The sequence below is a fragment of the Aegilops tauschii genome, chromosome 4, assembly GCF_002575655.3.
Source record: "Aegilops tauschii subsp. strangulata cultivar AL8/78 chromosome 4, Aet v6.0, whole genome shotgun sequence".
Lineage (NCBI taxonomy): Eukaryota > Viridiplantae > Streptophyta > Magnoliopsida > Poales > Poaceae > Aegilops > Aegilops tauschii.
The window spans coordinates 164,222,804-164,246,577 of NC_053038.3; the positions used below are offsets into that span (position 1 = coordinate 164,222,804).

The window sequence follows — 23,774 nt, forward strand, 5'->3', positions numbered from 1 at the left end:
CCAGCCCCCGCGCCCCGGTGCATGAAAGCGCCATCGAAATACATGACCCAGCCGTCCGGAGCCTCGCTCCCTGGGGAGGTGGACCGGTCTTCTCCTTCCTCAAGTGTCGGGGCATCCGTCCATTCTGCCACAAAGTCAGCGAGCGCAGCCCCCTTGATGACCTTGGTAGTGCTGAACTCCAACTGGAATGCTTGCAACTCGATATTCCACTCGGCGACCCTTCCAGCTGAATTAGGGCTCCTGAGCACCCTCTCCAATGGGTAGGCTGAGACGACCTTGATCGGGTGCCCCTGGAAGTAGTGTCGTAGCTTGCGTGAGGCCACCAAGAGTGCGAGCAGGAGCTTCTGAGGCATGGGGTAGCGTGCCCTCGCGTCTCATAGTACGGTGCTGACGAAGTACACCGGGTGTTCGATGAGGGCTGGCGCACTGTCGGGGCTCGGGTCCTGTGGAGATTGGGGCATTTCCTGAGGTGGGGGGTTCCTGAGACTTGACTGTCCTCAGGAGCTTCTGCGACGTTGTCCTGCCGAGCTTGGTCTTCCCCCGCTGATGCCTTTACCGCGCCTTCCTGCGCCACTTCAGCTCCGGCTTGGCGTGGCGTGCCCTTGGCTTGGCGCTCCTCCCTAACCGCCACCAGCGCCGCGCTGGCGGAGTACGGGGTGGCGGAAAGGTAGAGTACCAGAGGCTCGAGAGGCCGTGGTGCCACCATCACCGAGGGCTAGTAAGGTATTTCTTGAGGTCTTGGAAGGCCTGACCGGCCTCCGGGGTCCACTCGAATGGGCCCTTCTTATTCATGAGCTTGAAGAAGGGCAAGGCGCGCTCTCCCAGCTTGGAGATGAAACGCCCTAATGCAGTCACCCGCCCTACTAGCTTTTGCATCTCTTTGAGGGTCTGTGGCGGGCTCATGTCCTCGATGGCCTTGATCTTCTCCGGGTTCACCTCGATCCCTCTGTGGGACACGAGGAATCCCAGCAGCTTGCCGGAGGGGACACCGAACATGCACTTCTCCGGGTTAAGCCTCAAGTTCACCTGGTGCAGGCTCTCGAAGGTTTCCTCCAAGTCTTGAATCAATGTCCTCGCCTCGCGAGACTTTACCACTATGTCGTCGACGTAGGCCTCTGTGTTCCTCCCGAGCTGTCGCCCCAGGGCGATGTGCATCAACCGCTGGAAGGTGGCGCCCACGTTGCGCAGCCCGAAGGGCATGCAGGTGTAGCAGTACACCACACATGGTGTTAGGAAAGCTATCTTCTCCACATCGTCCACCGCCATCTTGATCTGATGATGCCCCGAGAATGCATCCAGGAAGCACAGCAAGTCGCACTCGGCGATGGAGTCGACAATCTGGTCGATGCGTGGGAGCGGGAACGGATCTTGGGGGCAGGCTTTGTTCAGGTTGGTGAAGTCGACGCACATCCGCTCTTTCCCGCCTTTCTTTGGCACTACGACGGGGTTTGCCAGCCATTCGGGATATCGAACTTCCCGGATGGCGCCTGCTGCCTCCAGCTTGCATGTCTCTTGGACGATGAAGGCCTGCTTCTCAGTGGACTTCCGTCTGGCTCGCTGCTTCACGGGGCGTATGTTGAGGCATACCCTTAGATGATGCTGGATCACCTCTCTTGGGACCCCTACCAGTTGATTGGGCTCCCACGCGAATATCTCCTTGTTCGCGCGCAAGAACCTCACCAAGGCTTCTTCTTTATCCCGGGTCAAGGCCGGCTCCTATGGTGAAGGTGGCTCTTGAAGACCCATCCTCGTCGACCGGCACCTGCTTGGTTTCCGCCTTGTCTTGGGTGAACAGCTGCTTCTTCTTGGTAGGCGCGGCCTCCTTGGCCACGGGGGTACCGGCGCCGGCGGGCTGTGCTGCTGCCGCGGTCTTGAAGGCGAGCCTGAGTGCCGTCACAGCCTCCTTAGCGTCCCCCTTGATGGTGAGGACGCCCTTGCTTCCTGGCATCTTCATGAGGTTGTAGGCCGGATGAGTCGCCACCATGAACTGAGCGAGAGCTGGGTACCCGAGGATGGCGTTGTATGGGAGACCGATGCGGGCGATGTCGAAGTCTACCAGCTCGGTGTGGTAGTTGTCGCATGTGCCGAAGGTGACAGGGAGGCGGATCTGCCCCAGAGAGTGGGCAGTTCCACCACCCACTCCCGAAAAGGGCTTGCTGAGGTTGAGGCACTCGAGCGGTACGTGAAGAAGGCTGAAGGCTTCTACGGAGAGCAAGTTGAGGCCGGCACCGCCGTCGATGAGGGTCTTAGTGACGGCCACGTTACAGATGGTGGGCGTGCAGAGCATTGGGAGCATGCCGGAGCCAGCGGTGGAGTCGGGGTGGTCTTCTGAGCCGAAGGTGAGGTCGGCCTCTGGCGCAGCCCAACCTGGCGGAGCCCCCGGGCGCTTGGAGGCGGCCCCGATCTGGCGGAGGAACGGTTTGACGTGGTGATCTGAAGGCAGTGCTTGAGAGCCGCCCAGCAGGGCCGCGACCGCATAGTGCGCTGGCGCCGCGTAGTGAGCAGTGAAGAGGTCACGGAGTTCCCCCCAGGAGGCCACCGTGGATCCCGGGAGGTTGAGCAGCCAGGCGCGCGGCTCCCCGGCGAGGGCCATGGGGAACCAGTTGGCCATGATTTTGTCGCTGCCTCTGGCTTCGAGGACAGCCTCCTCGTATGCCAGCAGGAACGGCGTCGGGTCTGCCGCGCCGTCGTAACGCGGCGGCATCTCTGGCTTAAACTTGGTCGTCCACCGCACTCATCGTAGGGCGGGGGCCAGGGCTCGGTACCCAGATGCCCCACTGTCGACATCGGCCGCAGAGGTGGATGGCGGGGCACCCGCCATGGGAGCAAAGTGCAGCGGCGTGGGGCGCAGGCCAAATGTCAGATGTGGGGTTTCGGCAAACCCTTAAGGTTCGAACACTGGGGTGCGCGCGAAGTCTTTCCCTCCTACCGATCTACGCCCTAGCTCGTTAAGATCTCGCGGACGAACTCGACGAACTCGCAACACAGAGAGACACGAGATTTATACTGGTTCGGGCCACCATTGTGGTGTAATACCCTACTCCAGTGTGGTGGTGGTGGATTGCCTCTAGGGCTGATGATGAACAGTACAAGGGAAGAACAGCCTCCTGAGGTCGAGGTGTTCTTGTGCTTGGTTTCTTAGCGGGTGAGAGCTGGGTGAACTGCTCGATCCGTTCAACCTGCCTCTACTGTGGTGGCTAGTTCTACTTATATAGGCCCTGGTCCTCTTCCCAAATATTGAGCGGGAAGGGAGCCAACAAAGGCGGGCAAATTTGAAGGGGGACAGCTAGTACAAGCTATGCTGACAAAAGCAGTCTTCGCCTGCGCAAAGCTCTGGTGGTGACGCCGCCTTGGGCTCCACGATGACCTCCGTCTTGCCGTCCTCCTGGTCTTGGTCTCCTTGCACCAATATAGCAACCTTTGCCTGACGCCTCAGTACTCCTCGCCTGCGCTGGCCTCCTTAGCACCAAAGAGGAAACAAGGACGTCTGCGCGTGCTGGCGCCCGCCTGGTGTCGATCGTCATAGTTCACGTCACGAGAGCCTCGTGAGTTGTTGCCCCGCCTTGATATCTTTGCTCCTCGTGAGCCTGCCTGGCTAGGCCACACCAGAGGAGGTCTTGTGTCGTCCGCCTCGCGAGGCTTGGCCCCTCGCGAGGGTCTTGGATGCTTTGTTGACGAATGATGGGCCGTACGGCCTGCTGGCTTAGCCACGCCATGGGCCGCAGGCAGGCAGGTCTGGGGACCCCCGTTCCCAGAACGCCGACAAATTCCCTTTGTAATAGATGAGTTTTCGTCTGAAACCCTGATACTTTGAAAGAGATTGTCCAGTTTGTACACGAAGTGCATCTAGTTTTTGCCGTAACCCTCTCAACTTCTTAGCACATGCTATGTGGGGGAAATTATGGTACTATGCCAAATGTCAACCTATCGGGGAAATGACAACTATGGAATCACGTGATCCCTTCTACGGTTTGGCAGGGAATAGGAAAGCGCAAAGAGCAGATCTAATGATCAACACGAAGGATTTTTACCTAGGTTCGGCCGTTGAGAAGCGTAGAACCCTAGTCCTGCTTGTAGTGTATTGAGTGTTCTTGAGCTTTGGCTAGGTGCTACGCATGCAAACTTGGCCGGAAAGTCGAAAAGTCCCCTCCCGTATCGCCTTGGGCCTCCTTTTATACCAAGGGGCTACCAAAGTGGCGTACAGACATACAGGAGGTGTAAAGTCGCTAAAGTGTATATGCTTATCCCTGACGTCTTAGGACAAACGCATTAAATACGCTGTTTACGTGCCCCCCTAACTTTATCGGGGACGGAAACATAGGCCATCCCGTCCGTCGCCGCCTCACCCCGTCTTGGCATGCACCCAAGATGATGAGGCATGCAATGCCAAGCTGACTGGCTAGCCACCACGCTGGAGCGGTGGTATGATCTTCACGAAGATCTGCATGCCGCCACGCAGGTGCTTGCCAGGCTGGCAGGCTAGTCGCTGCACTGGAGCGGTGGCGGGGTGGCGGAACCTTGCCGCGGCTTCGCAAACGCCCCCGGCAAGAATCTTGTCGGGGCCTCACAAACGTCCCCGGCAATAATCTTGCTAGGAACTTCGCCTCCTGGTCTTCACAAAGATTTGCATGCCACCACGCAGACGCCCCTGGACCTTGGTCTTGACATTGTCGATGGTGTCAGAGCTCTCAACCTCAAGGGTGGTGGTCTTGCTGGGGCTTCGCAAACCATCCCAGCAAGGATCTTGCCGGGGGCTCAGCTTGTCGTCCGTTCTTTGTTTATTGGCTTGAACGCCGTCTTGGTAGTCCCGTACGTGCTTCTGGTTGTCCCTCTCAGGCTTTGTTGTGGGTACGGCTGCAACTGCCCGTGCACAAGTAAGGGGTACAAAAGGGCCCAAACTTTAGTACACCGACAGGAGCCCCCAGGCCTGGGCCACACACGGGTGCGAGGCGTTGTTGGGCCCAAACAGTGCATGTCCACGCGTGGCAGGGATTAACCGCTATAATTATCTCGTCTGCTACGCTTCCCCACAATCCGCATTGAGTGGGCGACGTGGGATACGTGCGCGGAATGGCCGCAGCAGCGGCACGTCCGCGCAAGTGCTTTCACATCAAACAATAAAGAGGCAGCCTCACGCCTTCCCCATAAAAAGAGGAATCCGCAGAGGCACCGCTCATTTACCTCTCGCCCATTCCAATCTAGGAACCGCTGTCGTCTCCTTCCTCGAGCCTAGGCCAGAGCTTCCTCATCCGTTCGCCGCTGCCCTCGCCTCCCGCTCTCAACTGGCTGCTATGGCGCCCAAAGCGAGCAAGGGCAAGGAAGCGCCCAAGGCGGGCAAGGGCGAAGATGTGCCGGAGAGTGAATTGGTGAAGATGCAGAAGAGGAACGTCGTCTTCAACCCGACGCTCGACGCTTGCACGCTGCAGAATCGGTACCTGTGCATGTGGGGAAGAGCGACGAAGGGGCACACTGCCACCCGCGTCATCCCTGCTTCCCGCGCCACGCCTGCTCAAGATAAATTCCACTTCTTTGTTGATTATCTCTACTGCGAGCTCTGCCCTCCATTTTCCGATTTCTTTGTCGACATCATGTACACATTTGACTTCCACCTTCTGGTACGCCGAATGTTGTGGCATGTACGTCTGTCTTCGCCCACCTCGGTGAAAACTTCGCCGGAGTGGTCCCCAACATAGCCCTCTTCCTCCACTTCTTCATTCCTCGCATCCAGCCAGGAGAAGCCCTCTCCGGCTGTGTCGCCTGGATTCCAAGGGCATGGAACAAGGAGACGTACCCAGATGGGGTCTACAAGGAGAAGTGGAATGAATGGTGGGGCAAGTGGTGTTGGATCATGGAGGAAGATCCGCAGCTGTTCTGTATGCCCCAGCAAACAAAGCTGGTTCGCGGCAACGGTTCGAGCAAACTCGACCCTCAACACGCGGAGCTCGCAATCGCAGTCGACAGGAGCAAGCGCCTCAGGGCTACCGGGCTCACAATGGAGATGATTGGCGCCGATTTCCTCCGCCGCATCGCCCCTCTACAGAACAAGGGGAGATCAGCCTGGGAGTACCGGAATGTGGTGGGTATCATGAGGTTGCGCCCTGGCCTGAACAACAACTTGACGGTGATGCAACACGCATCCCTCTGCCACAAGATGTTCAGGGCCATCAGCAAGTTCAAGTTGCCGGCAAGCATCATTCCACTATGCAACAATACTGCCTTGAACTCGACCATCGCCATGATGCCGGCGTTCAACGCTCATGGCCTTGACCAGACCTGGGCCGAGCCATCCGCGGAGCAAGTGAAGGAGTTCTTCGACAATGTGTCGGAGGGGGCTATTCAGGAAGAGACGAATTTCATCCGCCCCAGCACCGACGAAGAGGTGGCGTACATCGCCAGCAAGGTGGAAGAGGCGGCCCTTGCCAAGGAGGCCGACAACGTTGGCTTCATGGAGGATGAAGCTAATGCAGGGGAGGACTTTGCCGGGCGGTGGGAGCCTGCCGGAGAGCACACTGGCGTAGTTGCCGGTGGCTCATCCGCCGAAGAGACAGCTAAAGAGAAGCCGCATGAGGAGCCCCCAGCTCTAGGAAAGAAAAAGCGTGTTCTTTCTGCGAACCATCTCCGGCGAGCCAATCCATCAGGCTTCCTCGCACCAAGAGGTCCCCGTCAAGGGGGCGGACGGCAAGGCTATACAGCGGGAAGAGGTCCAGCCACAACCTGTGCGCCAGACGATGCGCACGACCACGGTAGCAAAGGAAGCAGCAGTCGCCGCCTCTGACACGACCAAGCGGCCCAGGTCCCCTTTTCCATCCCTTCGCACCGACGTCATAGCAGAGGGCGCCTTTGACCTCGCCGCTTTTAGCCCGTAGGGAGAAGAGAGCCCAGAAGAGGAAGAGTAAGTGCCTTACCGCCTCCTCTATCCTTGAATTCTCGACCTTACTTATCTTTATTTGTTCTTGCTCTGGCTTGTCCCCGCAGAGACACGAAAACATTGGCGTAGAGGATGGCGAAGAAGGCCAAGACCTCAATGGGCGACGAGCCCCCGGCAAGCATCGCGGGTGCGCAGGAGACCGTCCTCATCAGTCCGGAGTCCAGCCCATGACGCAGCCCCCAAACCAGCCCCCTGCGTGAGTCCACTACTCATTTCCCGCTGGCGAGTGTTGGGGCGTACATCTCCACTTCTAACCTTGCCGGTTTTGCACCCCCACATGCCGCCTCCGTCAACCACACCGCCCAGGGAGGAATCCCTGGCAAGGGCTTCCACAGACGAGCCTCGCCGCGTAGAGGAGGAGCCGGCAAGCACAGGCGCCAGCAGTTCTTCACCAGCAACAAACGTTGTCGGGCAGGGAGCCACCTCCCAACAGCATGCCACAGGTAAGCCGCATGCCTCCCGACACTTGTCATTTTCTTAGTATGGCCTTTTCCTCTTTTCTTTCTACTTTGAACTTTGACCTCGGTCTCATCTTGTTTCTCCTCCTTGGGTCTCAGATCTCCCCTTGGCGGAGCAGATGGATGGCGACGTCATCATCGCAGAGACCGCCAAGGATGCTGCCGCCGAAGCCGCCAGAGTCACTGCTGACGAGGCCGCCAAGGACGTGCATGAAGACGCCGCCAAGGGGTTTGCCGGTGAGGCCGACAAGGAGACCGGCGACCGAACTGACGGCATTCCTGCGGCAGGAGCGCCTGGCGCTGCATCGGTCCCAGAGCCCCCAGTTGCCCGGGAGACGGTGGTCGAGGACCAACCGTCAAGATCCGAAGCCCCCCTCAAGCAGATATCTGAAGGTTGGTGACAACCTATTCATCAACATCCCAGAGATGGCAAGCATCGGAGCGCCAACCGAGGGGGAGGCTTTCGACGAAGAGGTCATCGTTGCTGTCGGGCTTGATACGTCTCCAACGTATCTATAATTTTTGATTGTTCCATGCTATTATATTATCTATTTTGGATGTTTAATGGGCTTTATTATACACTTTCATATTATTTTTGGGACTAACCTACTAACCAAAGGCCCAATGCAAATTGCTGTTTTTTTGCCTATTTCAGTGTTTCACAGAAAAGGAATATCAAACAGAGTCCAAACGGAATGAAACCTTCGGGAGAGTTATTTTTGGAACAAACGCAATCCAGGAGACTTGGAGTGGACGTCAAGAAAGAAACGAGGAGGCCACGAGGCAGGAGGGCGCGCCCAGGGGGGTAGGCGCGCCCCCACCCTCACGGGCCCCTCGTGGCTCGCGTGACCAACTTCTTTCGCCTATACATACTCATATACCCTGAAAACATCCGAGAGCACCACGAAACCCTATTTCCACCGCCGCAACCTTCTGTACCCGTGAGATCCCATCTTGAGGCCTTTTCCGGCGCTCCGCCGGAGGGGGAATCAATCACGGAGGGCTTCTACATCAACACCATAGCCTCTCCGATGATGTGTGAGTAGTTTACCACAGACCTTCGGGTCCATAGTTACTAGCTAGATGGCTTCTTCTCTCTCTTTGGATCTCAATACAAAGTTCTCGATCTTCTTGGAGATCTATTCGATGTAATTCTTTTTGCGGTGTGTTTGTCGAGATCCGATGAATTGTGGGTTTATGATCAAGATTATCTATGAACAATATTTGATTCTTCTCTGAATTCTTATATGTATGATTTGTTATCTTTGCAAGTCTCTTCGAATAATCAGTTTGGTTTGGCCAACTAGATTGATCTTTCTTGCAATGGGAGAAGTGCTTATCTTTGGGTTCAATCTTGCGGTGTCCTTTCCCAGTGACAGCAGGGGCAGCAAGGCATGTATTGTATTGTTGCCATCGAGGATAAAAAGATGGGGTTTATATCATATTGCTTGTGTTTATCCCTCTACATCATGTCATCTTGCCTAATGGGTTACTCTGTTCTTATGAACTTAATACTCTAGATGCATGCTGGATAGCGGTCGATGTGTGGAGTAATAGTAGTAGATGCAGAATCGTTTCGGTCGACTTGTCGCGGACGTGATGCCTATATACATGATCATGCCTAGATATTCTCATAACTATGCACTTTTCTATCAATTGCTCGACAATAATTTGTTCACCCACCGTAATACTTATGCTATCTTGAGAGAAGCCACTAGTGAAACCTATGGCCCACGGTTCTATTTTCCATCATATAAGTTTCCAATCCATTTTTACTTTGCAATCTTTACTTTCAATCTATATCATAAAAATACCAAAAAAAAATTATCTTATTATCTCTATCAGATCTCACTTTTGCAAGTGGCCGTGAAGGGATTGACAACCCCTTTCTCGCGTTGGTTGCAAGATTCTTATTTGTTTGTGTAGGTACGAGGCGACTTGGGTGTAGTCTCCTACTAGATTGATACCTTGGTTCTCAAAAACTGAGGGAAATACTTACGCTACTTTGATGCATCACCCTTTGGCAGAGATTGTCCAGTTTTTACAGGAAGTGCATCCAGTTTTTGTCTTAACCCTCTCAATTGTTTAGCACATGCTATGTGGGTGAAATTATGATACCATGCCAAGTTTCAACATTTTTAGAATTCATTTGCAGTGCTTTTCAATATCGGGGTCATTTAGCTCAAAAAATTCACTAAATGCATGAAAAATAGCAAATGAAGTGAGAAAAGGGTTGAAAATTGATGATGTGGCTTTGAATGGTGCATATTGAACGCACAAAAAGTCTGGAGTTAAAATAAGTAAAAAAATGAAATCCCTTTGTAATAGATGAGTTTTCGTCCGAAATTGTGATACTTTGAAAGTGATTGTCCAGTTTGTACACGAAGTGCATCCAGTTTTTGCCGTAACCCTCTCAATTTCTTAGCACATGCTATGTGGGTGAAATTATGATACCATGCAAAGTTTCAACCTTTTTAGAGCTCATTTGTAGTTTTTTTCTATTTAAGGTCATTTAGCTCAAAAAATCATTAAATGCATGACAAATAGAAGATGAAGTCAGAAAAGGGTGGAACATTGATGATGTGGCTTTGAATGGTGCATATTGAACGCAGAAAAAGTCTGGAGTTAAAATAAGTTAAGAAATGAAATCCGTTTGTAATACATGAGTTTTCGTCCATAACCCTTATAGTTTGAAAAAGATTGTAAAGTTTGTACACGAAGTGCATCGAGTGTTTGTCGAAACCCTCTCAACTTCTTAGTACATGCTATATGGGTGAAATTATGATACCAAGCCAAGTTTCAGCCTTTTCAGAGCTCATTTGAAGTGCCTTTCAATTTCAGGGTCATTTAGCTAAAATCATTAAATGCATGAAAAATAGCAAATGAAGTCAGAAAGGGGTTCAAAATTGATGATGTGGCTTTGAATTGTGCATATTGAACGCACAAAAGGTATGAAGTTAGAATAAGTTAAAAAATGAAATCCCTTTGTAATAGATAAATTTTCGTCTGAAACCCTGATACTTTGTCATAACCCTCTCAACTGTTTAGGACATGCAATGTGGGTGAAATTATGATACCATGCCAAGTTTTAACCTTTTCGGAGTTCATTTGTAGTGCTTTTCAATATCGGGGTCATTTAGCTCAAAAAATCATTAAATGAATTAAAAATAGCAAATGAAGTCGGGAAAGGGTTGAAAATTGATGATGTTGATTCGAATGCTGCATATTGAATGCAACAAAATTCTGGAGTTAAAATAAGTTAAAAAATGAAATACCTTTGTAATAGATGAGTTTTCGTCCGAAACCCTGATACTTTGAAATAGATTGCCAGTTTGTACACGAATTGATCCAGTTTTTGCCGTAACCCTCTCAACTGTTTAGCACATGCTATGTGGGTGAAATTATGATACCATGCCAAATTCATGCTTTTCAGAGTTCATTTGTAGTGCTTTTCAATATCGGGGTCATTTAGCTCAAAAAATAATTAAATGCATGAAAAATAGCAAATGAAGTCAGAAAAGGGTTGAAAATTGATAATGTGGCTTTGAATGGTGCATATTGAACGCACAAAAAATCTGGAGTTAAATAAGTTAAAAAATGAAATCCATTTGTAATAAATGAGTTTTCCTCCGAAACCCTGATACTTTGAAAGAGATTGTCCAATTTTTACACGAAGTGTATCCAGTTTTTGCCGTAATCCTCTCAACTGCTTAGCACATGCTATTTGGGTGAAATAAGATACAATGCAAAGGTTCAACCTTTTCAGAGTTCGTTTGTAGTGCTTTTCAATTTCAGGGTCATTTAGCTCAAAAAATCATTAAATGCATGAAAAATATCAAATGAAGTCAGAAAAGGGTTGAAAATTGATGAGGTGGCTTTGAATGACGCATATTGAACGCACAAAAAGTCTGGAGTTAAAATAAGTAAAAAAATGAAATATCTTTGTAATAGATGAGTTTTCGTCCGAAACCGTGATACTTTGAAAGAGATTGTCCAGTTTGTACACGAAGTGCATCCAGTTTTTGCCGTAAGCCTCTCAACTTCTAAGCACATGCTATGTTGGTGAAATTATGATACCATGCGAAGTTTCAACCTTTTCAGAGCTCATTTGTTGTGCTTTTCAATTTCAGGGTCATTTAGCTCAAAAAATCATTAAAGGCATGACAAATAGCAAATGAAGTCAGAAAATGGTTGAAAAATTATGATGTGGCTTTGAATGGTGCATATTGAACGCACAAAAGGTATGGAGTTAAAATAAGTTAAAAATGAAAGCACTTTGTAATAGATGAGTTTTCGTCTGAAACCCTGATACTTTGAAAGAGATTGTCCAGTTTGTCCACGAAGTGCATCCAGTGTTTGTCATAACCCTCTCAACTGTTTAGCACGTGCTATGTGGGTGAAATTATGATACCATGTCAAGTTTCAACCTTTTCAGAGTTCATTTGTAGTGCTTTTCAATATCGGGGTCATTGAACGGTGTATATTGACTACACAAATGGTATGGAGTTAAAATAAGATAAAAATGAAATCCCTTTGTAATAGATGAGTTTTCGTCTGAAACCCTGATACTTTGAAAGAGATTGTCTAGTTTGTACACGAAGTGCGTCCGGTTTTTGCCGTCACCATCTCAATTTCTTAGCACATGCTATGTGGGTGAAATTATGATACCATGCCAAGTTTCAACCTTTTTGGAGCTCATTTGTAGTGATTTTCTATTTCAGGGTCATTTAGCTCAAAAAATCATTAAATGCATGACAAATAGCAAATGAAGTCAGAAAAGGGTTAAAAATTGATAATGTGGCTTTGAATGGTGCATATTGAACGCACAAAAATTCTGGAGTACAAACTGGATAAAAAATGAAATCCCTTTGTAATAGATGAGTTTTCGTCCGAAACCGTGATATTTCGAAAGAGATTATCCAGTTTTTACAGGAAGTGCATCCAGTGTTTGCCGTAACCCTCTCAACTGTTTAGCACATGCTATGTGGGTGAAATTATGCTACCATGCGAAGTTTCAACCTTTTTAGAGCTCATTTTTAGTGCTTTTCTATTTCATGATCATTTAGCTCAAAAAATAATTAAATGCATGAAAAATAGCAAATGAAGTCAGAAAAGGATTGAAAATTGATGATGTGGCTTTGAATCGTGCATATTGAACGAACACAAAGTCTGGAGTTAAAATAAGTAAAAAAGATGGAATCCCTTTGTAATAGATGAGTTTTTGTCCGAAATCGTGATACTTTGAAAGAGATTGTCCAGTTTGTACACGAAGTGCATCTAGTTTTTTGCCGTAACCCTCTCAACTTCTTAGCACATGCTATGTGGGTGAAATTATGATATCATGCCAAGTTTCAACCTTTTTACAGCTCTTTTGAAGTGCCACTACTAGGAAATAACTTATGGGTAGACGCTTACTAGTAGCGTGTTATATTTCCCCACGCTACTGCTAATTACCAGTAGCGCCTGCCAAAAAAACACACGCTATTAGTATATATATCTCTAACAGACAAAACATAGTACTCCCTTCGTCCGGAAATACTTGTCGGAGAAATGCCAAGAAATTGGATGTATCTAGAACTAAAACATATCTAGATACATCCATTCCTTCGACGAGTATTTCCGGACGGAGGGAGTAGTAGCGTAGGTTGTAAAAGCAGCGCTACTACTAAGTGAATAGCTAAAGCGCAGGTTAGAGAGCCACGGTACTACTGAGCGTGTCCACCGCCGCACCATCCACCCCATCCACTCCCACCCCACCAAACTCTCTCTCGCGAAACCTAAAAAAACTCTCTCACCAATCTCACCCCACACCCCTCGGTCGAGCTACTCTCCCCCACGATCTCCTCGCCGCCGCTGCCCACGCCGGCACGCTCGTCGCCGCTGCAACCGCCCACGCCGGCACGCTCGTCGTCGTCGCCGTCGTATCGGGATCTACCTCCTCATCGGCTTCCTCTCCCCCATGGTCGACCCCGAGCTCGACCCCTCCGCCGCCCACGACGGGCACGCCCTCCCCAACCGCGGATCTTGCGAGTTCAAGCACTTCATCAGGAGGCTCCCGGAGTTCAAGTTCTGGTATGCATGCTCCCGCCATCCTGAGATCTGCCCCCTCCCTCTCCCTCGCCATCTGCCCAAATATTCTTTTTTTTAGATCAGAGTAGAAACTTTCTACTCAGAGAGCGCATTACATTCAGATATCATCAGAGTTCGTAATCTATGCGGGACATCTGAGATCATCTCTTGGTCGCCTGCTCCTGGTCAGCTCAGCCAAACCGTGTGCCAAGACATTGCTCTGCCTCTTCACACATCGAACGCTGCAGACAGCAAAAGCAGTCATTGCCTTCTTAATGTCCATAATTAGGCCATAGCATGGGGATCGAGTTGGGGCTTGAGCGGACAATTCTGTTGTGATATTTTTGTTATCCATCTCAAGAGCCACCTCTCCATTAAAGTACTTGGCCATTGTCTGAAAGCCGATGAGGGCAGCTCTTCCACGCTACGAGACAGAGGTAGCTTTTTGCATATTGACGCCAACACTCGCCCTCTGTAATCACGTGCGACCACACCTGCTGCACTGTTCCCAGTCTCGGCTAAAAAGGCAGTGTTAGTGTTTATTTTGACCACTCCTCGATCTGGAGGACTCCAGTTCTCCACGGGGGCCTCTACAATTTGCAAACAGCTCCCATCACTAGTTCTTTCATTCTTGTTTCTGTCGGACAAATAACCAGCTTCTGTAGCACACCTGAATTCCCAAGTGAATTGATGTTGGTAATTATGCAGTCAATGATATACTAAAATAGCATAATATCTAGTGGAGTTTGCAGTTAAGCACGACATAGGACAAAAAATTCATATATGTACAACCAAAAAATACCAATTAGACAGGATAACACACTACCAGAATATTTTTCCTATGGTCAAACCTGATAAGCTTGATAGAAAAATATATCTTGGCTCAATGGCTTGGTACAGAAGGGACGAACTGGAATGGGATTAATTTTCATAGGGCTAGTACAGGTCGACTAGTCAATTCATGTGCCGTTGTAGACATGTTATAGGATGTTCAGCTGTTCTTGCTTTTGTCAGTACTATGAATTTCTCCGGTCGATACTCTGAAGTCATGTGAAAAATGGACAGATTTGAAGCAAACTTTTGAATTCATAGCATAACCCTTTATTTATTTTTGCAGAACTAGAACTGTAAACTCAGCACGCATATAGAAATGCTACAGCATGCTCAACCAAATGTGTTAGTTATTGAGTCATTGGCTGACTTTATACAAAAACCTGTTGCAAGTGCATGGAAAATGTGGCACTTGCCATTCGGGAATAATACCTGTTTTCTCTGTGATTGAAGTGTCTCTATTGAATACTTCTAAACTGAACTGTTCCATTCAGAATTCTGACACTTCTTAGTGTAGCATTGTAGCTTTATTTTTACATGATCAAACTACCTTCTGTATGCAGTATGCAGCCACACTATGTTGTATATCTTCAGTAGTAAATGTATCATCTTAAGAGTGTTGTGAAGCTAGATTATTTTGTAGCTCATTTTTTAGGCTTTCTCCATGGTTAATATAAATTATGCAAAGCAATGTTTACTTTGAGTGCAACTCTAGTGCCATTCTTATTATTCAATGTACACGGATGGTGCTGTTGGACTTGTGCTAGTTAGAGGGGAGAAAGCTAAGAACCTTGGCCTTTAAGTTCTTCCAATGATCAGAGGGTATGCTGATGCTGCTCAGGTAAATCTTACATGCCTCACCGTTAATCACTGTTTGTGAAAAAAATGTCATTTGATAAATCTCGGTCCATTGTTCTTGTTAATAAAGACTTTTACCAATATTATCCTTTCCCGTGCCTCGAAACTATCAACCTGGCCCAAAGAATGATTTTTTCTTTAGGATTCATGGTTATTTTTTCTTGTTATTATGCATTACTATTGATTCATGTGCATGTGCTAAAAAGAAAAAAAATACCCAACTTGATTTGGATGCGGGCGCCAACTAACAAGTTTTCACTTTTGGACGTGGGCGCAGGGGTGATCGACATGGACTACTGCGGCCTAGTGGGCATCATGCTATTCAACCACTCGGAGGCGGACTTCGTCGTGAAGCCCGGCGACCGCGCCGAACATATGATCGTCCAGGTCATTGCGACGCCGGAGGTCGCCGAGGTGAAGGACCTCGACGCCATCGTCTGGCGGGAGGGAGTGCTCTGAGCCTTGGTAGATACATCTAGAGAAGTGGTCTAGTTGTTTGCATCTGATGTTAAATTGGATCTCGAGATCTCGAGTTAAGATGTTCAATGCTGTATCCATGAATGCTGCAAGTGCTACGATGGTTCTGTGAACTTAGTTTATTTGCACTGGACGTGTCTTGATTTCCATCCATGAATACTGCATCTAATTTTTTTAAAATTTCTAGTTACTTAGTTGTAGCGTGGGGATAAAATGTGGCGCTACTAGTACTTGGGTAGTAGTAGCGTAGGTGTAAATGGGGCGCTACTAGTACTTAGATAGCAGTAGCGTAGGTGTGGAATAGTGGTAGCGTGGGTGGCACCGCGCTACTACTAACTTTTTTAGCTGTAGCCCGGGGTAAACAACACGCTACTGCTAAAAGTTAGCAGTAGCATCGTAGTAGTAGCGCGGGAACCCATGCTACTGGTATGCAAAAAACCTACGCTACTGGTGGTGTTTTCCCTAGTACTGTGCTTCTCTATTTCAGGGTCATCTAACTCAAAAAATCATTAAATGCATGACAAATAGCAAACGAAGTCAGAAAAAGGTTGAAACTTGATGATGTGGCTTTAAATGGTGCATATTGAACACATAAAAAGTCTGGCGTTAATATAAGTTAAAATATGAAATCTAAAATATGAAATCTCTTTGTAATACATGAGTTTTCGTTCGAAACCCTTGCACTTTGAAAGAGATTGTCAAGTCTGTAATGAAGTGCATCCATTTTTTGCCGTAACCCTCTCAACTTCTTAACACATGCTATGTGGGTGAAATTATGATACCATGCCAAGTTTCAGCCTTTTCAGAGTTCATTTGTAGTGCTTTTCAATTTCAGGGTCGTTTAGCTCAAAAAAATCATTTAATGCATGAAAAATTGTGAATGAAGTCAGAAAAGGATTGAAAATTGATAATGTGATTTGAATTGTGCATATTGAACGCACAAAAGGTATGGAGTTAAAATAAGTTAAAAAACAAAATCCCTTTGTAATAGATGAGTCTTCGTCTGAAACGATGATACTTTGGAAGAGATTGTCCAGTTTATACAGGAAGTGCATCCAGTTTTTGTCGTAACCCTCTCAATTGTTTAGCACATGCTATGTGGGTGAAATTATGATACCATCCCAAGTTTCAACCTTTTCAGAATTCATTTCCAGTGCTTTTCAATATCGGGGTCATTTAGCTCAAAAAATCATTAAATGCATGAAAAATAGCAAATGGAGTCAGAAAAGGGTTGAAAATTGATGATGTGGCTTTGAATGGTGCATATTGAACACACAAAAACTCTGGGGTTAAAATAAGTAAAAAATGAAATCTCTTTGTAATAGATGAGTTTTCGTCCGAAACCGTGATACTTTGAAAGAGATTGTCCAGTTTGTACACGAAGTACATCCAGTTTTTGTCGTAACCCTCTCAACTCCTTAGCACATGCTATGTGGGTGAAATTATGATACCATGCAAAGTTTCAACCTTTTTAGAACTCATTTGTAGTTTTTTCTATTTTAGGGTCATTTAGCTCAAAAAAATATTAAATGCATGACAAATAGAAAATGAAGTCAGAAAAGGGTTGAAAATTGATGACTTGGCTTTGATGTTGCATATTGAACATCTGAAAAAGTCTGGAGTTAAAATAAGTTACAAAATGAAATCCGTTGGTAATACATGAGTTTTCGTCCGAAACCCTTATAGTTTGAAAGAGATTGTAAAGTTTCTACACGAAGTGCATCCAGTTTTTGCCGTAACCCTCTCAACTTCTTAGTAGATGCTATGTGGGTGAAATTATGATACCAAGCCAAGTTTCAGCCTTTCCAGAGCTCATTTGCAGTGGTTCTCAATTTCAGGGTCATTTAGCTCAAAAAATCATTAAATGCATGAAAAATAGCAAATGAAGTCAGAATAAGGTTCAAAATTGATGATGTTGCTTTGAATTGTGCATATTGAACGCACAAAAGGTATGAAGTTAAAATAAGTTAAAAATGGAATCCCTTTGTAATAGATGAGTTTTCGACTGAAGCAGTGATACTTTGAAAGGGATTGTCCAGTTTGTACAGGAAGTGCATCCAGTTTTTGTCGTAACCCTCTCAACTGTTTAGCACATGCTATGTGGGTGAAATTATGAAACCATGCCAAGTTTCAACCTTTTCAGAGTTCATTTGTAGTGCTTTTCAATATCGGGGCCATTTAGCTCAAAATATCATTAAATGCATGAAAAATAGCAAATGAAGTCGGGAAAGGGTTGAAAATTGATGATGTTGCTTTGGATGCTGCATATGGAACGCACAAAAATTCTGGAGTTCAAATAAGTTCAAAAATGAAATCCCTTTGTAATACATGAGGTTTCCTCCGAAACCCTCATACTTTGAAATAGATTGTCCAGTCTGTACACGAAGTGCATCTAGTTTTTGCCGTAAACCTCTCAATTGTTTAGCACATGCTATATGGGTGAAATTATGAAACCATGCTAAATTCATCCTTTTCAGAGTTCATTTGTAGTGCTTTTTAATATCGGGGTCATTTAGCTCAAAAAATCCATTAAATGCATGAAAAATAGCAAATGAAGTGTGAAAAGGGTTGAAAATTGATGATGTGGCTTTGAATGGTGCATATTGAACGCACAAAAATTCTGGAGTTAAAATAAGTTAAAAATGAAATCCCTTTGTAATAGATGAGTTTTCGTCCGAAACCATGATACTTTGAAAGAGATTGTCCAATTTGTACATGAAGTGCATCCAGTTTTTACCGTAATCCTCTCAACTTCTTAGCACATACTATGTGGCTGAAATTATGATACCATGCCAAGTTTCAACCTTTTCAGAGTTCGTTTGTAGTGCTTTTCAATTTCAGGGTCATTTAGCTCAAAAAAGCATTAAATGCATGAAAAACATCAAATGAAGTCAGAAAAGGGTTGAAAATAGATGATGTGGGTTTGAACGGTGCATATTGAACGCGCAAAAAGTCCGGAGTTAAAATAAGTTAAAAAATGAAATCGTTTGTAATAGATGAGTTTTCGTCCGAAACCTTGATACTTTGAAAGAGATTGTCCAGTTTATACACGAAGTGCATCCAGTTTTTACCGTAACCCTCTCAACTTCTAAGCACATGCTATGTGTGTGAAATTATGATACCGTGCCAAGTTTCAACCTTTTCAGAGCTCATTTGTAGTGCTTTTCAATTTCATGGTTATTTAGCTCAAAAAAATCATTAAATGCACGACAAAAAGCAAATTGAAGTCAGAAAAGGGTTGAAAAGTTATGATGTGGCTTTGAATGGTGCATATTGAACGCGCAAAAGGTATGGAGTTAAAATAAGTTAAAATTGAAAGCACTTTGTAATAGATGAGTTTTCGTCCGAAACCCTGATACTTTGAAAGAGATTGTCCAGTTTGTCCAGGAAGTGCATCCAGTGTTTGTCGTAACCCTCTCAACTGTTTAGCACATGCTATGCGGGTGAAATTATGATACCATGTCAAGTTTCAACCTTTTCAGAGTTCATTTGTAGTGCTTTTCAATATCGGAGTCATTTAGCTAAATTTTTTATTAAATGCATGAAAAATAGCAAATGAAGTCAGAAAAGGGTTGAAAATTGATCATGTGGCTTTGAACGGTGCATAGTGACCGCAAAAAGGTATGGAGTTAAATAAAGATAAAAAATGAAATCCCTTTGTAGTAGATGAGTTTTCGTCTGAAACAGTGACACTTTGAAAGAGATTGTCCAATTTGTACACGAAGTGCGTCCGGTTTTTGCCGTCAGCATCTCAACTTCTTAGCACATGCTATGTGGGTGAAATTATGATACCATGCCAAGTTTCAACCTTTTTAGAGCTCATTTGTAGTGCTTTTCTATTTCAGGATCATTTAGCACAAACAATCAAAAAATGCATGACAAACAGCAAATTAAGTCAGAAAAGGGTGGAAAATTGATAATTTGGCTTTGAATGGTGCATATTGTACGCACAAAAATTCTGGAGTTAAAATAAGTTAAAAATGAAATCCCTTTGCAATAGATGAGTTTTCGTCCGAAACCGTGATACTTCGAAATAGATTATCTAGTTTGTACAGGAAGTGCATCCAGTGTTTGTCGTGACCCTCTCAACTGTTTAGCACATGCTATGTGGGTGAAATTATGCTACCATGCCAAGTTTCAACCCTTTTAGAGCTCGTTTTTAGTGCTTTTCTATTTCCTGGTCATTTAGCTCAACAAAATAATTAAATGCATGAAAAATAGCAAATGAAGTCAGAAAAGGGTTGAAAATTGATGATGTGGCTTTGAATGCTACATATTGAACGCACACAAAGTTTGGAGTTAAAATAAGTAAAAAAAATTGAATCCCTTTGTAATAGATGAGTTTTCGTCCGAAACCCTTATAGTTTGAAAGAGATTGTAAAGTTTGTACACGAAGTGCATCCAGTGTTTGCCGTAACCCTCTCAACTTCTTAGTACATGTTATGTGGGTGAAATTATGATACCAAGCGAAGTTTCAGCCTTCTCAGAGCTCATTTGCAGTGCTTTTCAATTTTAGGGTCATTTAGCTCAAAAATTTAGTAAATGCATGAAAAATAGCAAATGGAGTCTGAAAAGGGTACAAAATTGATGATGTGGCTTTGAATTCTGCATATTGAACGCACAGAAGGTATGAAGTTAAAATAAGTTAAAAAATGGAATCCCTTTGTGATAGATGAGTTTTCGTCTGAAACAGTGATACTTTGAAAGGGATTGTCCAGTTTATACAGGAAGTGCATCCAGTTTTTGTCGTAACCCTCTCAACTGTTTAGCACATGCTATGTGGGTGAAATTATGAAACCATGCCAAGTTTCAACCTTTTCGGAGTTCATTTCTAGTGCTTTTCAATATCAGGGTCATTTAGCTCAAAAAAATCATTAAGTGCATGAAAAATAGCAAATGAAGTCGGGAATGGGTTGAAAATTGATGATGTTGCTTTGAATGCTGCATATTGAGCGCACTAAAATTGTGGAGTCAAAATAAGTTAAAAAATGAAATCCCTTTATAATAGATGAGTTTTCGTCCGAAACCTTAATACTTTGAAATAGATTGTCCAGTTTGTACACGAAGTGCATCCAGTTTTTGCCGTAACCCTCTCAACTGTTTCGCACATGCTATGTGGGTGAAATTATGATACCATGCCAAATTCATCCTTTTCAGAGTTCATTTGTAGTGCTTTTCAATATCCGGGTCATTTAGCTAAAAAAATCATTAAATGCATGAAAAATAGCAAATGAAGTGAGAAAAGGGTTGAAAATTGATGATGTGGCTTTGAATGGTGCATATTGAACGCACAAAAATTCTTGAGTTAAAATTAGTTAAAAATGAAATCCCTTTATAATAGATGAGTTTTTGTCCGAAACCTTGATACTTTGAAAGAGATTGTCCAATTTGTACACGAAGTGCATCTAGTTTTTGCCGTAATCCTCTCAACTTCTTAGCCCATGCTATGTGGGTGAAATTATGATACCATGCCAAGTTTCAACCGTTTTACAGCTCTTTTGAAGTGCTTTTCTATTTAAGGGTCATTTAGCTCAAAAAATCATTAAATGCATGACAAATAGCGAATGAAGTCAGAAAAGGGTTGAAACTTGATGATCTGGCTTTGAATAGTGCATATTGAACACATAAAAAGTCTGGAGTTAATATAAGTTAAAAGATGAAATCCCTTTGCAATACATGAGTTTTCGTCTGAAACCCTTGCACTTTGAAAGAGATTGTCAAGTTTGTAACGAAGTGCATCTAGTTTGTGTCGTAACCCTCTCAACTTCTTAACACATGCTATGTGGGTGAAATTATGATACCATGCCAAGTTTCAGCCTTTTCAGAGTTCATTTGTAGTGCTTTTCGATTTCAGGGTCAATTAGCTCAAAAAATCATTAAATGCATGAAAAATAGCAAATGAAGTCAGAAAAGGGTTGAAAATTGATGATGTCGTTTGAATTGTGCATATTGAACGCACAAAAGGTATGAAGTTAAAGTAAGTTAAAAAATGGAATCCCTTTGTAATAGATAAGTTTTCGTGTGAAACAGTGATACTTTGAAAGGGATTGTCCTGTTTCTACAGGAAGTGCATCCAGCTTTTGTCGTAACCCTCTCAACTGTTTAGCACATGCTACGTGGGTGAAATTATGATACCATGCGAAGTTTCAACATTTTTCATATTTCATTTGTAGTGCTTTTCAATATTGGGGTCATTTAGCTCAAAAAAATCATTAAATGCATGAAAAATAGCAAATGAAGTCAGAAAAGGGTTGAAAATTGATGATGTGGCTTTGAATGGTGCATATTGAATACACAAAAAGTCTTTGGTGAAAATAAGTAAAAAATGAAATCCCTTTGTAATAGATGAGTTTTCGTCCGAAACCGTGATACTTTGAGAGAGATTGTTCAGTTTGTACACGAAGTGCATCTAGTTTTTGCCGTGACCCTCTCAACTTCGTAGCACATGCTATGTGGGTGAAATTATGATACCATGCAAAGTTTCAACCTTTTTAGAGCTCATTTGTAGTTTTTTTTCTATTTTAGGGTCATTTAGCTCAAAAACTATCATTAAATGCATGACAAATAGAAAATGAAGTCAGAAAAGGGTTGAAAATTTATGATGTGGCTTTGAATGGTCATATTGAACGTAGAAAAATCTGGAGTTAAAATAAGTTAAAATTGAAATCCGTTTGTAATACATGAGTTTTCGTCTGAAACCCTTATAGTTTGAAAGAGATTGTAAAGTTTGTACACGAAGTGCAGCTAGTGCTTACCGTAACCCTCTCAACTTCTTAGTACATGCTATGTGGGTGAAATTATGATACCTAGCCAAGTGTCAGCCTTTTTAGAGCTCATATGCAGTGCTTTTCAATTTCAGGGTCATTTAGCTCAAAAAATCATTAAATGCATGGAAAATAGCAAATGAAGTCAGAAAAGGGTTCATAATTGATGATGTGGCTTTGAATTGTGCATATTGAACGCACAGAAGGTATGAAGTTAAAATAAGTTAAAAAATGGAATCCCTTTGTAATAGATGAGTTTTCGTCTGAAACAGTGATACTTTGAAAGGGATTGTCCTTTTTGTACAGGAAGTGTATCCAGCTTTAGTCGCAACCCTCTCAACTAATTAGCACATCCTACGTGGGTGAAATTATGATACCATGCAAAGTTTCAACCTTTTCAGAGTTCATTTGTTGTCCTTTTCAATATTGGGGTCACTTAGCTCAAAAAAATCATTAAATGCATGAAAAATAGCAAATGAAGTCGGGAAAGGGTTGAAAATTGATGAGGTTGCTTTGAATGCTGCATATTGAACGCACAAAAATTCTGGAGTTAAAATAAGTTAAAAAATGAAATCCCTTTGTAATAGATGAGTTTTCGTCTGAAACCCTGATACTTTGAAATAGATTGTCCAGTTTGTACATGAAGTGCATCCTGTTTTTGCCGTAACCCTCTCAACTGTTTAGCACATGCTTTGTGGGTGAAATTACGATACCATGTGAAGTTTCAACCTTTTCCGAGTTCATTTGTAGTTCTTTTCAATATAGGGGTCATTTAGCTCAAAAAATTCATTAAATGCATGAAAAATAACAAATGAAGTTAGAAAATGGTTTAAAATTGATAATGGTGCATATTGAACGCAAAAAAATTCTGAAGTTAAAATAAGTTAAAAAATGAAATCCCTTTGTAATAGATGAGTTTTCATCCGAAACCCTGATACTTTGAAATAGATTGTCCAGTTTGTACACGAAGTGCATCCTGTTTTTGTCATAACCCTCTCAACCGTTTAGCACATGCTATGTGGGTGAAAATATGATACCATGCCATATTCATCCTTTTCAGAGTTGATTTGTAGTGCTTTTCAATACCGGGGTCATTTAGCTCAAAAAAAATCAATAAATGCATGAAAAATAGCAAATGAAGTCAGAAAAGGGTTGAAAATTGATGATTTCGCTTTGAATGGTGCATATTGAACGCACAAAAATTCTGGAGTTAAAATAAGTTAAAAAATGGAATCCCTTTGTAATAGACGAGTTTTCGTCCGAAACCTTGATACTTTGAAAGAGATTGTCCAATTTGTACACGAAGTGCATCCGGTTTTTGCCGTAATCCTCCCAACTTCTTAGCACATGCTATGTGGGTGAAATTATGATACCATGCCAAGTTTCAAC

General features: G+C 44.6%; 1 long non-coding RNA gene across 1 annotated transcript; it reads left to right on the plus strand.

Moving 5' to 3' along the window:
• The first annotated feature begins 13,098 nt into the window (after nucleotides 1-13,098).
• Nucleotides 13,099-15,768, plus strand: LOC141021252 (uncharacterized). The gene is made up of 2 exons (XR_012181667.1): nucleotides 13,099-13,458; nucleotides 15,422-15,768. It is a non-coding gene; the product is annotated as an uncharacterized lncRNA (long non-coding RNA).
• Nucleotides 15,769-23,774: the final 8,006 nt, after the last annotated feature.